This window comes from Emys orbicularis, chromosome 8 (assembly GCF_028017835.1).
Source record: "Emys orbicularis isolate rEmyOrb1 chromosome 8, rEmyOrb1.hap1, whole genome shotgun sequence".
Classification (NCBI taxonomy): domain Eukaryota; kingdom Metazoa; phylum Chordata; order Testudines; family Emydidae; genus Emys; species Emys orbicularis.
This window is the reverse complement of record NC_088690.1, coordinates 43173984-43186700: the sequence shown is the minus strand read 5'-3', so window position 1 is coordinate 43186700 and position 12717 is coordinate 43173984. Positions and strand designations below refer to the sequence as shown.

The 12717-nt window shown below is 42.7% G+C and overlaps 1 protein-coding gene across 2 annotated transcripts in view; it reads left to right on the top strand.

The window, feature by feature from the left end:
* The window catches only part of VAV3 (vav guanine nucleotide exchange factor 3), a 238636-nt gene that overhangs the window by 152935 nt on the left and 72984 nt on the right, over positions 1-12717 (top strand). The gene's annotated exons all lie outside the window — the stretch shown is intronic.

Below are 12717 nucleotides of genomic sequence, written 5' to 3'. Positions count from 1 at the left end.
TTTTGATGTGCTGAATTCAAATATGACAATTAAAACAACTGATTGGCTACTGTTTCTAAGATATTTAAGTTTTTACATTTGATGTCTATGTATATTGTGTAGATAGTAGAGTTTTAATCGTAAATTGTAAACCTAGGTCTTTTCATGTGTTTATGGTTGCTTTACATGATAATATTTCACCTGTCCTGTTTATGTAACACTTTAAAAATCAGCAAAAGGGTTATATAAATAAAATTTATTATGAAACAAAAGGCAAAAAACTATTATGTACATAGTTTAGTCCTATTCAGTGTCTACTTGGTGCTTCTTGGCTTGTCTCTTGTATTCATTAAATGGAGCATCTCTTGTCACTGTCCAGCAATAGTCTGCAAGCATTGATGGGCTCCATTTGCCCTGATAGCGTTTCTCCATTGTTGCAATGTCCTGGTGAAATCGCTCGCCGTGCTCGTCGCTCACTGCTCCGCAGTTCGGTGGAAAAAAATCTAGATGAGAGTGCAAAAAATGTATCTTTAGTGACATGTTGCAACCAAGGCTTTTGTATGCCTTGAGGAGGTTTTCCACCAACAACCTGTAGTTGTCTGCCTTGTTTCCGAGAAAATTTATTGCCACTAACTGGAAGGCTTTCCATGCCGTCTTTTCCTTGCCACGCAGTGCATGGTCAAATGCATCATCTCGAAGAAGTTCACGAATCTGAGGACCAACAAAGACACCTTCCTTTATCTTAGCTTCACTTAAGCTTGGAAATTTTCCACGGAGGTACTTGAAAGCTGCTTGTGTTTTGTCAATGGCCTTGACAAAGTTCTTCATCAGACCCAGCTTGATGTGTAAGGGTGGTAACAAAATCTTCCTTGATTCAACAAGTGGTGGATGCTGAACACTTTTCCTCCCAGGCTCCAATGACTGTCGGAGTGGCCAATCTTTCTTGATGTAGTGGGAATCTCTTGCACGACTATCCCATTCGCAGAGAAAACAGCAGTACTTTGTGTATCCAGTCTGCAGACCAAGCAAGAGAGCAACAATCTTCAAATTGCCACAAAGCTGCCACTGATGTTGGTCATAGTTTATGCACCTCAAAAGTTGTTTCATGTTGTCATAGGTTTCCTTCATATGGACTGCATGACCAACTGGAATTGATGGCAAAACATTGCCATTATGCAGTAAAACAGCTTTAAGACTCGTCTTCGATGAATCAATGAACAGTCTCCACTCATCTGGATCGTGAACGATGTTGAGGGCTGCCATCACACCATCGATGTTGTTGCAGGCTACAAGATCACCTTCCATGAAGAAGAATGGGACAAGATCCTTTTGACAGTCACGGAACATGGAAACCCTAACATCACCTGCCAGGAGATTCTACTGCTGTAGTCTGGAGCCCAACAGCTCTGCCTTACTCTTGGGTAGTTCCAAATCCCTGACAAGGTCATTCAGTTCACCTTGTGTTATGAGGTGTGGTTCAGAGGAGGAGGATGGGAGAAAATGTGGGTCCTGTGACATTAATGGTTCAGGACCAGAAGTTTCATCCTCTTCCTCTTCCTCGTCTGACTCAAGTAAGAATGATTCTGGTGCATCAGGAACCGGCAGTCCTTCTCCGTGGGGTACTGGGCGTATAGCTGATGGAATGTTTGGATAATGCACAGTCCACTTTTTCTTCTTTGACACACCTTTCCCAACTGGAGGCACCATGCAGAAGTAACAATTGCTGGTATGATCTGTTGGCTCTCTCCAAATCATTGGCACTGCAAAAGGCATAGATTTCCTTTTCCTGTTCAACCACTGGCTAAGATTTGTTGCACAAGTGTTGCAGCATATGTGTGGGGCCCACCTCTTGTCCTGATCTCCAATTTTGCAGCCAAAATAAAGGTGATAGGCTTTCTTAACCATAGTGGTTATACTGCGCTTTTGTGATGCAAAAGTCACTTCACCACAAACATAGCAGAAGTTATCTGCACTGTTCACACAAGTACGAGGCATCTCTGCTCACTTTGGCTAAACAGAAATGTGTCCCTTTGCCAAATCAAACACTGACAAATAAGAGAGCACGACACTGTATAATTTCTAGAGCTGATATAGGGCAATTTGTTCAGCAGAGTGATGTAAGCTTTGTTATGATTGCATCATCCATGACTTCTAGGAATAACATGATGCAATTCATATCATGTATGACGCAATACCAGCTTCAGATTGCATCATTCATTGTTTTGCCTAAAAAGCAAGTACTGTCCAAACCCAGTCATAGATTTATTCATAGATCCAGTCAAAGATGTATTTTAGTCATTTCTGGTTTAAATTGAGATCCCTTCCCTTTATAACTCACTTATCCTCCGCCATTCCCAAGTCAAGGGTCGTATATACTGACCCAATAGCATATCTTGAAAACTAGAGCCAATCAACAATTTAAAGCATCATTTTCGTTCTCAGTGACCCAGAATTAGTAAAGTTTGACTACATTTATTTCAGAAGCATTTTGGCTGTAGAGCAGTGCAATCTATGCAAAATGTGTTTACAAAAATAATCTCTTCCACTGCTTGGACCATATCATTTCCTTGTATACAACCTTTCACTGGCCTTTGCTTTCAAGGCTCTGCACAAGCCTGCTTCTACCTACATCTCTGCTCTCATTTCTTCCAACTTTCCACTTTGTTATGCAAAAGCCTCCTTCCAAACTGCTCTCCTTTAGTTTTCTTCTTCACTGTAAACTCCAGTTCAGGAAAGCATCCCTAATCAGGAGAGCATTTATGTAGGTGCTTACATGGGATTTAGCGTCTTCATGAAGGTTTTCCTGAATCCTGTGTCTTCTTACATGCTGTCCTAAGAACAGTCTCTCACTTCTTGTGTACCAAATGATCCACGTGCTTTTTCCATTCAAATCTCTCTCAGAAACATACTTCTTCCACAAAGCCTTTTAAGGATAAGCTGCCAAAGTCAGATTTTTAAATTATATCATCATTTTAAAATATATTTAAAACAATCGAATGTAACTAATTGAAACAAACAACGTATATGGATCTGTTTGCCAGTAGAAATCTATACTCCCTGGGAACAGCTTTCTCTATTTCCACTTTCTTCCCCACTCCCACCTTCACCTGTTATCATTTTGCTCGTATTTTTATCTTAATTAGATTACAAGCACCTTAAGGGAAGGGACGTCATATTTCAATTTGTCTGAAAAGTATTATATATACACACATGGTGCAATGTAAATCAACAATAATAGTCATAAATGTTTAGTTAACTCAGGTTCTCCGATTTTTCCTCAATTCTCCTGAATATACACTGAAGTAATGCTGTTCAGTTGCTGGAGGCAAAATAATCACACACATGCTACTTCATGAATTAATGAACTGAATACATTTTCATTTTACAACATCCAAAGATACAGTATGTTCTTTTTGATTTTATTTAGAATGTTTTACCCTGATTTTTTAAAAATAGAAGTACCATATGACTCTGTCATGAATCAGTGGTTGTTCAACACACTTCGATGCAATTGGATTATGTAATTATTGCATATTACTTTATTTATTTTCGTTTATTCTGATTGTTTAATTTTTTCTGTCTATGTGCACTTTTCTTTCTCACCATTTGTCCTTTCCTTGCCTATATGAAGGCTCCCATGTTTCTGTACTTACTATACAAACTACAAACTTGTTAAAACAAAAGTCCCCCCCCCCCCCCACCAAAGAATCAGAAAATTTGTTTTAAAACTGATCACTAAGGAACAGGATGTGACTTCTTTACAGTCTTCTATTTCTGCTATATCCTTTTGGGATGGGGTGACAAGAATTCAAAACAATAGTCCAGGTGAGGGTGTGTCATTAATTTATGTACTGGCATTCTAATATTTCAGTATTTTCTCTCTCCTTTTTAATATAGTTTAACATTTTGTTCTTCTTCGAGAGATGTCCCTGTGGGTGCTCCACTCCAGGTTTTGGTGCGTCCCTGCGCCTTTGCTCGGAGATTTTTTTGCAGCAGTACTCATAGCGGCCACGCATGCTCAGAGGCTGCCCCCCGCTGTGAGTCTAGGTTGATAGTACGCATGTGTGATAGTACGCAGTTCCTTCTCTACCGTCCCCGGCCTGAGATGGAGCTCAGCAGACTCGTTAGGAAATGCCTCACTCTTGCTACAATTACCCTTCTAGTAGTTAGTTTGTTGTCAGTTCTTTGTTAGTGCAGTTAATTACCTCTTTTATCTGTTACCAAAAAAAAAAAAAAGTTTTTTTCTGTCAGCCGCAGCCGCTTCGGCTATGCCTGGCTCCACAGGCTTCAAGCGCTGTTCTACGTGTAAGGAGGCTATCCCGCTATCAGATGGCCACTCAAAGTGTATAAAATGTTTGGGGGAAGCCCACATTCCCCAAAAATGTGCCCACTGCAGTAAACTCAGTTCCAGGGCACGGAAGGACAGGGAGCTCAGACTTAAACTGCTCCTCCTGCAAAAGTCTATTGGGTCAGTTTCAGACCCAGGCGCTGAATCCGGCTCCGCTGCCCGCCACAGCCCCCCCGCCTCTAAAAAAACTGAAAATATCTACAAAGAAAGGACAGCCTTCTTCACCAAAGAAGGTTATGAGGCACAAGGTTTCTTCAGGCAGATCAGCGGTCTCCCTGCCTGTGTTTCCTCGCCTCAGCAACTTTGATGAGCCGGGTTCCTCAGGAACCGCGCGAAAGCCGCCTGAGGCTGCGGCGGCGGCGCGAGGCTCCGGTGCCGAGGCTCCAGGCTTTCAGTTGCCTGCCTCTCTTATGGCACCGTTCGGCACCGCGTCCGTCGCGGTGCCGACATTCCATAACATGCCTGATCCCCTGCAGGCTGATGTTGCCCGCCCGACACCGACCGCGGCACCGACAACCACAGAGCAGGCTGACAGGGAGATCACAAGCAAAACCCCTGCTCAGAGGAATGTTCCCGCACGGCAACCTCCCCCTGCACAGCTTTCACCTCACGCAGGAGCCTCACCATTTCAATTTACTCAGACAGCAGATCTTTTGGTATCACCTATCCTGCAGTCTCCCCTGATGAATGCTTGTTTTCCTCCAATGCCTGAGTCAGGATCTGAACAGTCTTCCTCCAGTGAGGAGGAAACTGATCCACAGGAAGTTTTTTCTCCATATCAAGACTCCCACTCCCAGACCCCAGTCAGTAGAGGTTATAAGAAAACTACCTCATCCTATTCTCAGGATCCTGCCCCCTGGGGTGGTGAACCCCTGGATGACACCACCTATGCCCTACCCACCACCATGGCAATATTCGACACCACGGGCATCGTACCCTCGAGAATACGTGCGCTACGGCAATCCGACCAGGCGCAATACCGGTCTAGCGCCACCACCTGACGAATCTGCCAGTGACACAAGACACCTGGCAGCACAGTCACACTTCCAGGATCAACCTAGCCCTGCTCCTATTCCAGCAGAACCGGAGGTAACGCCTGAAGAAGCCTTACTTCCCCTTCGTCCAACACCGTCGGATGACTACGCAAAATTCCAAGACCTCTTTAAAAGAGTTGCCAGTGACTTGAGAATTAACTTGGAGGAAGTCACTGAACATCAGCATGAGCTAACGGACATCCTACAGCCCTCTTCTTCCTCTAGGGTGGCATTACCAATCAACGTAACCCTTTTAGAACCCGCTAAGTCCATCTGGCAGACTCCAGCTACAAGCCTACCTACCTGTAAACAAGCGGACAGGAAGTACTTTATCCCTTCAAAGGGTTCTGAATTCCTTTTTACCCACCCGGCACCAACTCATTGGTAGTAGACGCCGCGAACCAAAGGGCCAAACAACAGTATTCCCGTTCCATCCCAGCCAACAAGGACAGTAAACGCTTGGACCTCTTTGGTCGTAAAGTATACGCATCCTCGACCCTACAATTTCGTATAGCTAATTATACTGCAGTCCTTGCAAAATATTATCACAAAAACTATAATAAATTCATGGATTTTATTGATGACATTCCAGAACAGAAGAAACAACACTTCACAGCTCTGGTTTCCGAGGGACAAATCATATCACGTACCGCTCTTCAAGCGGCCCTCGATGTAGCCAACACTGCAGCAAGATCGACCGCCACAGCAGTGGTCATGCGACGGGGTTCATGGCTCTCCTCCTCTTTCTTTCCTCGAGAAGTTCAGAGCACCATTGAAGATCTTCCCTTTGACGGTGACAAACTTTTTGCTTCTACCACGAACGACGTGCTTCATTCAATGAAGGACTCAAGGGCAACCCTCCGGTCTTTAGGTCTCCAGACACCTATGACCAGAAGACGGCAATATAGATACCAACCGTACCAACGTCCACGCTATCCCGCATTTACACAACATTCCCATAGACCACAGGAGCAACAACAACAATGTCAAAGACCAAGATTCCAGCGTCGTCGTCCCAATTCTGCAGGGGCGCCTCAACCCCCTCCAACTAATAGGCAGATTTGAAGCCTTGGTCGAGGGTTTAGAAAACAGCGTTCCCACTTCAGCCAACACACCTATCTTTGGACACCGCCTACGACCATTCTCCCATCAATGGAAGAACATTACCTCCGACAAGTGGGTCATAGAGATAGTTACAATTGGATACGCCATCCCCTTCCTCTCCTTGCCTCCCACCCACCCACCCACCCTCCCCGTCCCTCTTCAGGGACCCCTCTCACGAGCAGCTACTCCTCCAAGAAGTGCAACATCTCCTTCATCTGGGAGCAGTAGAAATTGTGCCAGAACGACACAAAGGGAAGGCTTTTTACTCCCATTATTTCTTAACAGAAAAGAAAAATGGGGGATGGCGACCAATCCTCGACTCAGGCGGCTCAACAAATTTGTCAAAAAGCAAAAGTTCAAGATGGTTACCCTCACCACCATAATCCCAGCACTGGAGCAGGGCGACTGGTTTTCTGCCCTCGACCTACAAGACGCCTATTTCCATGTCACTATACATCCGGCCCACAGACGCTTCCTTTGATTTACCCTCGACTCGACACATTTTCAATACAGGGTTCTCCCCTTCGGACTGTCCACAGCCCCCCGTGTCTTTTCCAAGCTCCTAGCCGTAGTCACTGCCTACCTCAGGAAACAAGGGGTCATAATATTTCCTTACCTCGACGATTGCCTCCTCAAAGCCTCAACGTTCGACGAAGCTCTCTGGTTCACGCGGCTCACCGTCGATTGTTTCCTATCTCTCGGCCTACAAATAAACAAAAACAAATCCACATTACACCCCACCCAGCACCTGGAGTTCATAGGAGCAGACCCCGACTCCCGGACGGGGTTGGCATCTCTCCCACCCGACCGCTTCAACTCCATAAGCCAACTGGCCACAAAAATTTGCAACAATCCCCAGGTGACTGTCCGAGACTGCCTACAAATACTAGGTCACATGGCCTCGTGCACTTTTGTTGTCCAGAATGCACGCCTGTATATGAGGTGCTTCCAAGCGTGGTTGGCCACGGTTTACAGACCGAATGTGCACTCTCTAAACAAGACTCTCTCCATACCTGTCCGAGTCAAAGATTCTCTACACTGGTGGACAGTTCACTCCAACCTCTGCTCTGGAGTCCCCTTTCTTCAGCAGGCTCCATCCCTCATACTGACCACCGATGCATCTCTGACAGGCTGGGGTGCACACATGTCTCACCACACAGTACAGGGGCTATGGTCGTCAACCGAGACCTCCCTGCACATAAATGTCCTAGAACTTCGAGCTATTCACAATGCGTGCCGTCACTTCCTGCCACTAATCAAGAATCATCACGTACGCATAATGACAGACAACATTGCATGCATGTTTTATGTAAAAAGGCAGGGAGGAGCTCGATCCCATTCGCTGTGCGCAGAGGCTATGAAGCTCTGGAATTGGTGCATTGCGAACAACATCTGGGTATCGGCTGCCTATCTTCCCGGAGTAATGAACACCACAGCGGACGAACTAAGATAAACATTCCATGAGCCCAAGTCAGTTGACCCAGGCTTTGATACTCGCTGCTGTGGGGCTTTTTTTTTTTTTTGCAGTGTGGACATACCCTCAATGGCTACACTCTCCTGTTTGTAACCAGTCCATATTTAAATTAAAATTTTCTTATGTAAAAATTCTGCTGGTGGACATTGTGACCCGATTTTATATAGCAGCAGTGTAGGAACTGGTTTGTCTTGCTTTGTTGCCGGTTTGGATGCTTTACAAAAATAGTGTTATGTAGAGATTATGAAAATGCAGTGCTAAAAAGATGAGTCTTCAAAGATGTTTTAGAAGTTGAATAATAAGTCAGAGAATACAATTTGTTAGGAAGAATAAAATCCAAATCTCTATCAAATCAAATGGTACTGTCCTTACTCAAGAAATTCTCCAAAGGCCTTCTGAACAAGAGTGGAGGTTATGGGTCCCATAATATGGACCAATAATTTTTCCTGATATGAAGAATCATGCTTGTTAGGAGTTCTGCTACTGTGTAGGTTGCAAAATATTTTAAAGTTAGCATGCTGCCTCACTGAAGGCAGGTGAAGTTTTCTCAGCGTTAGACTAGAACGTCTACAGATCATTGTTCCTTTGAAGAGTCTAGAGGCACAATTCTGTGCAAACTGTGAGTACTTAAGGGAAGTAGAGGAAGATCCACAAATTATTAACTGCAATTATCCAGGAGAAATGTGATAAAAAGAATGTGGAAGCGTGTCAGGATCTTGGTCAAAAGATATTGGTGATACCCTGAAGGACGAGGAGTACTTGTGGCACCATAGAGACTAACAAATTTATTTGAGCATAAGCTTTTGTGGGCTAAAACCCACTTCATCAGATGCATGCAGTGGAAAATACAGTAGGAAGATATATATACACAGAGGACATGAAAAAATGGGTGTTGACGTACTAACTATAACGAGGGTAATCAGTTAAGGTGGGCTATTATCAGCAGGAGAAAAAAAACCTTTGTAGTGATAATCAGGATGGCCCATTTCAAACAGTTGACAAGAAGGTGTGAGTAACAGTAGGGGAAAAATTAGCATGGGGAAATAGGTTTTACTTTGTGTAATGACCCATCCACTCCCAGTCTTTATTCAAGCCTAATTTAATGGTGTCAAGTTTGCAAATTAATTCCAATTCTGCAGTTTCTCATTGGAGTCTGGTTTTGAAGTTTTTTTGTTGGAATATTGCGACTTTGAGGTCTGTAATCAAGTGACCAGAGAGGTTGAAGTGTTCTCCGACTGGTTTTTGAATGTTTTAATTCTCGACCTCTGATTTGTGTCCATTTATTCTTTTGCGTAGAGACTGTCCGGTTTGGCCAATGTACATGGCAGAGGGGCATTGCTGGCACATGATAGCATATATCACATTGGTAGATGTGCAGGTGAACGAGCCTCTGATAGTGTGGCTGATGTGATTAGGTCCTATGATGGTATCCCCTGAATAGATATGTGGACAGAGTTGTCAATGGGCTTTGTTGCAAGGATAGGTTCCTGGGTTAGTGTTTTTGTTGTGTGGTGTGTGGTTGCTGGTGAGTATTTGCTTCAGGTTGGGGGCTGTCTGTAAGCAAGGATTGGCCTGTCTCCCAAAATCTGTGAGAGTGAGGGATCGTCCTTCAGGATAGGTTGTAGATCCTTGATGATGTGCTGGAGAGATTTTAGTTGGGGACTGAAGGTGACAGCTAGTGGCATTCTGTTACTTTCTTTGTTGGGCCTGTCCTGTAGTAGGTGACTTCTGGGTACTCTTCTGGCTCTGTCAATCTGTTTCTTCACTTCAGCAGGTGGGTATTGTAGTTGTAAGAATGCTTGATAGAGATCTTGTAGGTGTTTGTCTCTGTCTGAGGGGTTCGAGCAAATGCGGTTGTATCTTAGAGCTTGGCTGTAGACAATGGATTGTGTGGTGTTGTCTGGATGAAAGCTGGAGGCTACCACTCTGAAACTTGTCACCATGCAAGGTGATAGCCTGGACATTTTTCCTGAAATTGTAATATGGGTTCATAGTCTGATTACTGTGAACTTCCAAGATAAAGCTGAAAGACAACTATGAGTCTAAGATGATAAACTATGGAAATGCTAAGAATGGAAATGAAAATGTTAGAGGCAGAAAAAAGAGAACTTCTGCCTAATAGGTATGGCATTGTAGGACATGAGTATGAATAATTCTGTGCAGATGAAGCAAGGAATCTACTCTTGAACTCCTAATCAGAAACCCATGGGGAATTGATTCACATAAGGATCTGATGCAAAGTCTCCCAGATATACGGAGAGTGAAATTGAATAGAGGTAAGGTTTTTCCTACCTTGAAGTAGTAATGATTTCACTTTGTTGGAGACTATAGATTTTGCTTTAGCAGTTTTCGTCTCACCATAATGAACGAGATTTGTGTATATATGCTGCAGATAAACAAGGCTTTTCTGGCAATATTGATATCAGGTGGTTAGTTTCACTGTGGTCTATAGACATGTTGAAGGGGCTTCCGGAGTTAAATGTCACATATAACAGTTCAATGTATGTCAAGGTTGGCAAAGTTTTAAGGTCTAATTCAGACATGGAGTAAATAGGTGAAATACTGTCAACTTCAGTGGAGTTGCATTTGCTTATGCTGAGTTTGAATTTGGCCCTCAGTCTTTAACAACAAAATCTCTGCTGGCTTGAGGTAATGGAGTAGTATAGTATTTACTTTGAACGCTAAATATCACTAATGTGACCTATTACCATAAATACTTCTCTCAGTAAAACTCATAGGTAGCTATCAGGGATATTTATAACCTTTCTATGTTACTGGTTTTTTGCATCTCTCTGAATACCAAATATTAGAAGTTAATCATTCAGCTTCTCTTTCTATATCAAATCACAACATTGGGATACTGAACTCACTTTATCCTAGTGAACTTTGAAACTCACTCCAAGATTAGTGTTTATGATATTAATAAAAAAGCAGCAATAAGCCACAGCAGCTATTAAGACAAGGTGCTTTCTTCACTCAAAAGCAAAATAGTTCACAGGACTTTCATGTGTCATCCATAAAGCCCAAGTCTCCTCCTATAAACTCTCCCACACCAGGACAGAGAGGCACCCAGTGCACTCTAATATTTGAGACATATGGGGACTGAAGATAAAACACTAACAGAACTGATGATTGGGAATGAACTTTTATAAAGATTGTAATACATAGTGATTGTAATATATAGTGATACTATACAGGAGTAAAGGCCAAAAAGGTAATTTCATTCTTACCCTCGTGCCCTTACCATAGGTTGGCATTTTCAAAGGAGTCCAAGAGAGTTAAGTGCCTAAATCCTATTGAATTTCAGTGGGATTTGAATACTTAACTCCCTTGGGATCCTTTGAAAATCTAAGCCTTAATAATCTCCTCAAAACTATTCCTTTGCTTCCCCCTCTCTCCCTGCTCTTTTACAACACAAAGATGAATGAATATTTTTGGGAAGGCTGAAAAAAAATCTTTACAACCTTTTTTTAAAAAAATTCCCTTAGTGTGACAAAATGATTTTTCCCTGGCATTCCATCCATGAGGGGAAAATTATACTGCTCCTACTTGGTAGCATTCTGTCCTTCCAGTCTCCTGCTGAGATTTCTTGGTTCATATTCTTATTGTCAACAAGTGTGTTTATCTTTAAATAAAATGTTAGTAACCAAGAGGTTTGTTTCGTATAATAAGAACCATTTTGGATGCATTTTTTAGCTTTAGCAAATCAAAATGTTTAGATTTAGAGCTTCATATTTGGCTCATTCAGTATATGGTCCTTGGTAAGAAATGCGTGTTTTGCCACTGGGATGCTCTCCTGAGGACACTCAGAACCATAAACCACTGTGTTCCCTAAGTGAGGGACAACTAGAATGTCTTTTTGCTCCCCTTCTGTTTTGCAAAGTCCAGTGTCTTTGCCTCAAAAGCCAGAAGACTTCATGGGGGTATTGACTCTGTTCCCCCTCTGTTGCTAGTTAGCTTGATTGCTTGATTATAGCTCATCTTAATTAATTAGCCTCTTAGAGTTGATATGGTTATTTCCACCTTTTCATGTTCTGTATGTATATATATCTCCTTACTATATGTTCCATTCTATGCATCTGAAGAAGTGGGCTGTAGCCCACGAAAGCTTATGCTCAAATAAATTTGTTAGTCTCTAAGGTGCCACAAGTACTCCTGTTTTTTTTTCTTGATTGCTTTGTTTACCCTATATGTAAATATACTTTCATAATCCTCTGCCTGTAATCAAGCCAGTCAGACAGATAAATCCACATTTGTCTGTCTAGGGCAGGTTTGATTTATGCACTGTTTCTAAAATACATTTTAAGAACATATTGCCAGGACACATACATAATTCTTTATACACAACCCATACATAGATCATGCAGTAATATCCACGACCAATTTATCACCAGTTTTTATGACATCTTATTCAGTACACTTTTATAGTACAATAATATTGTATACCGTCAGTTGATTCAATTGCTTATTCTTTGGGGTTCAGACCCCCTGAGGTATCTGGACCCTGATTGTCACACCAATGTTTGAAAAAGTTTGGAAATTGTCTGTGGTTGTAAACTAAACACTGGACATGTGCAATACATAATTTTCCTTACCAGACATCAGGAGTGGGCCTGGAGAATGCCACATAGAAATAAACACAGCTGTGTGATAAGGCAGTAAAATAAAATCTAGGGTGCAGTGATGTGTTTATTAGAAAGTATGCTGATCAGATCACACACTCCATAATCTCCTCCCCAATTCCCCAAACCCTTGCTGGGTTCATAGATATGTGTGGT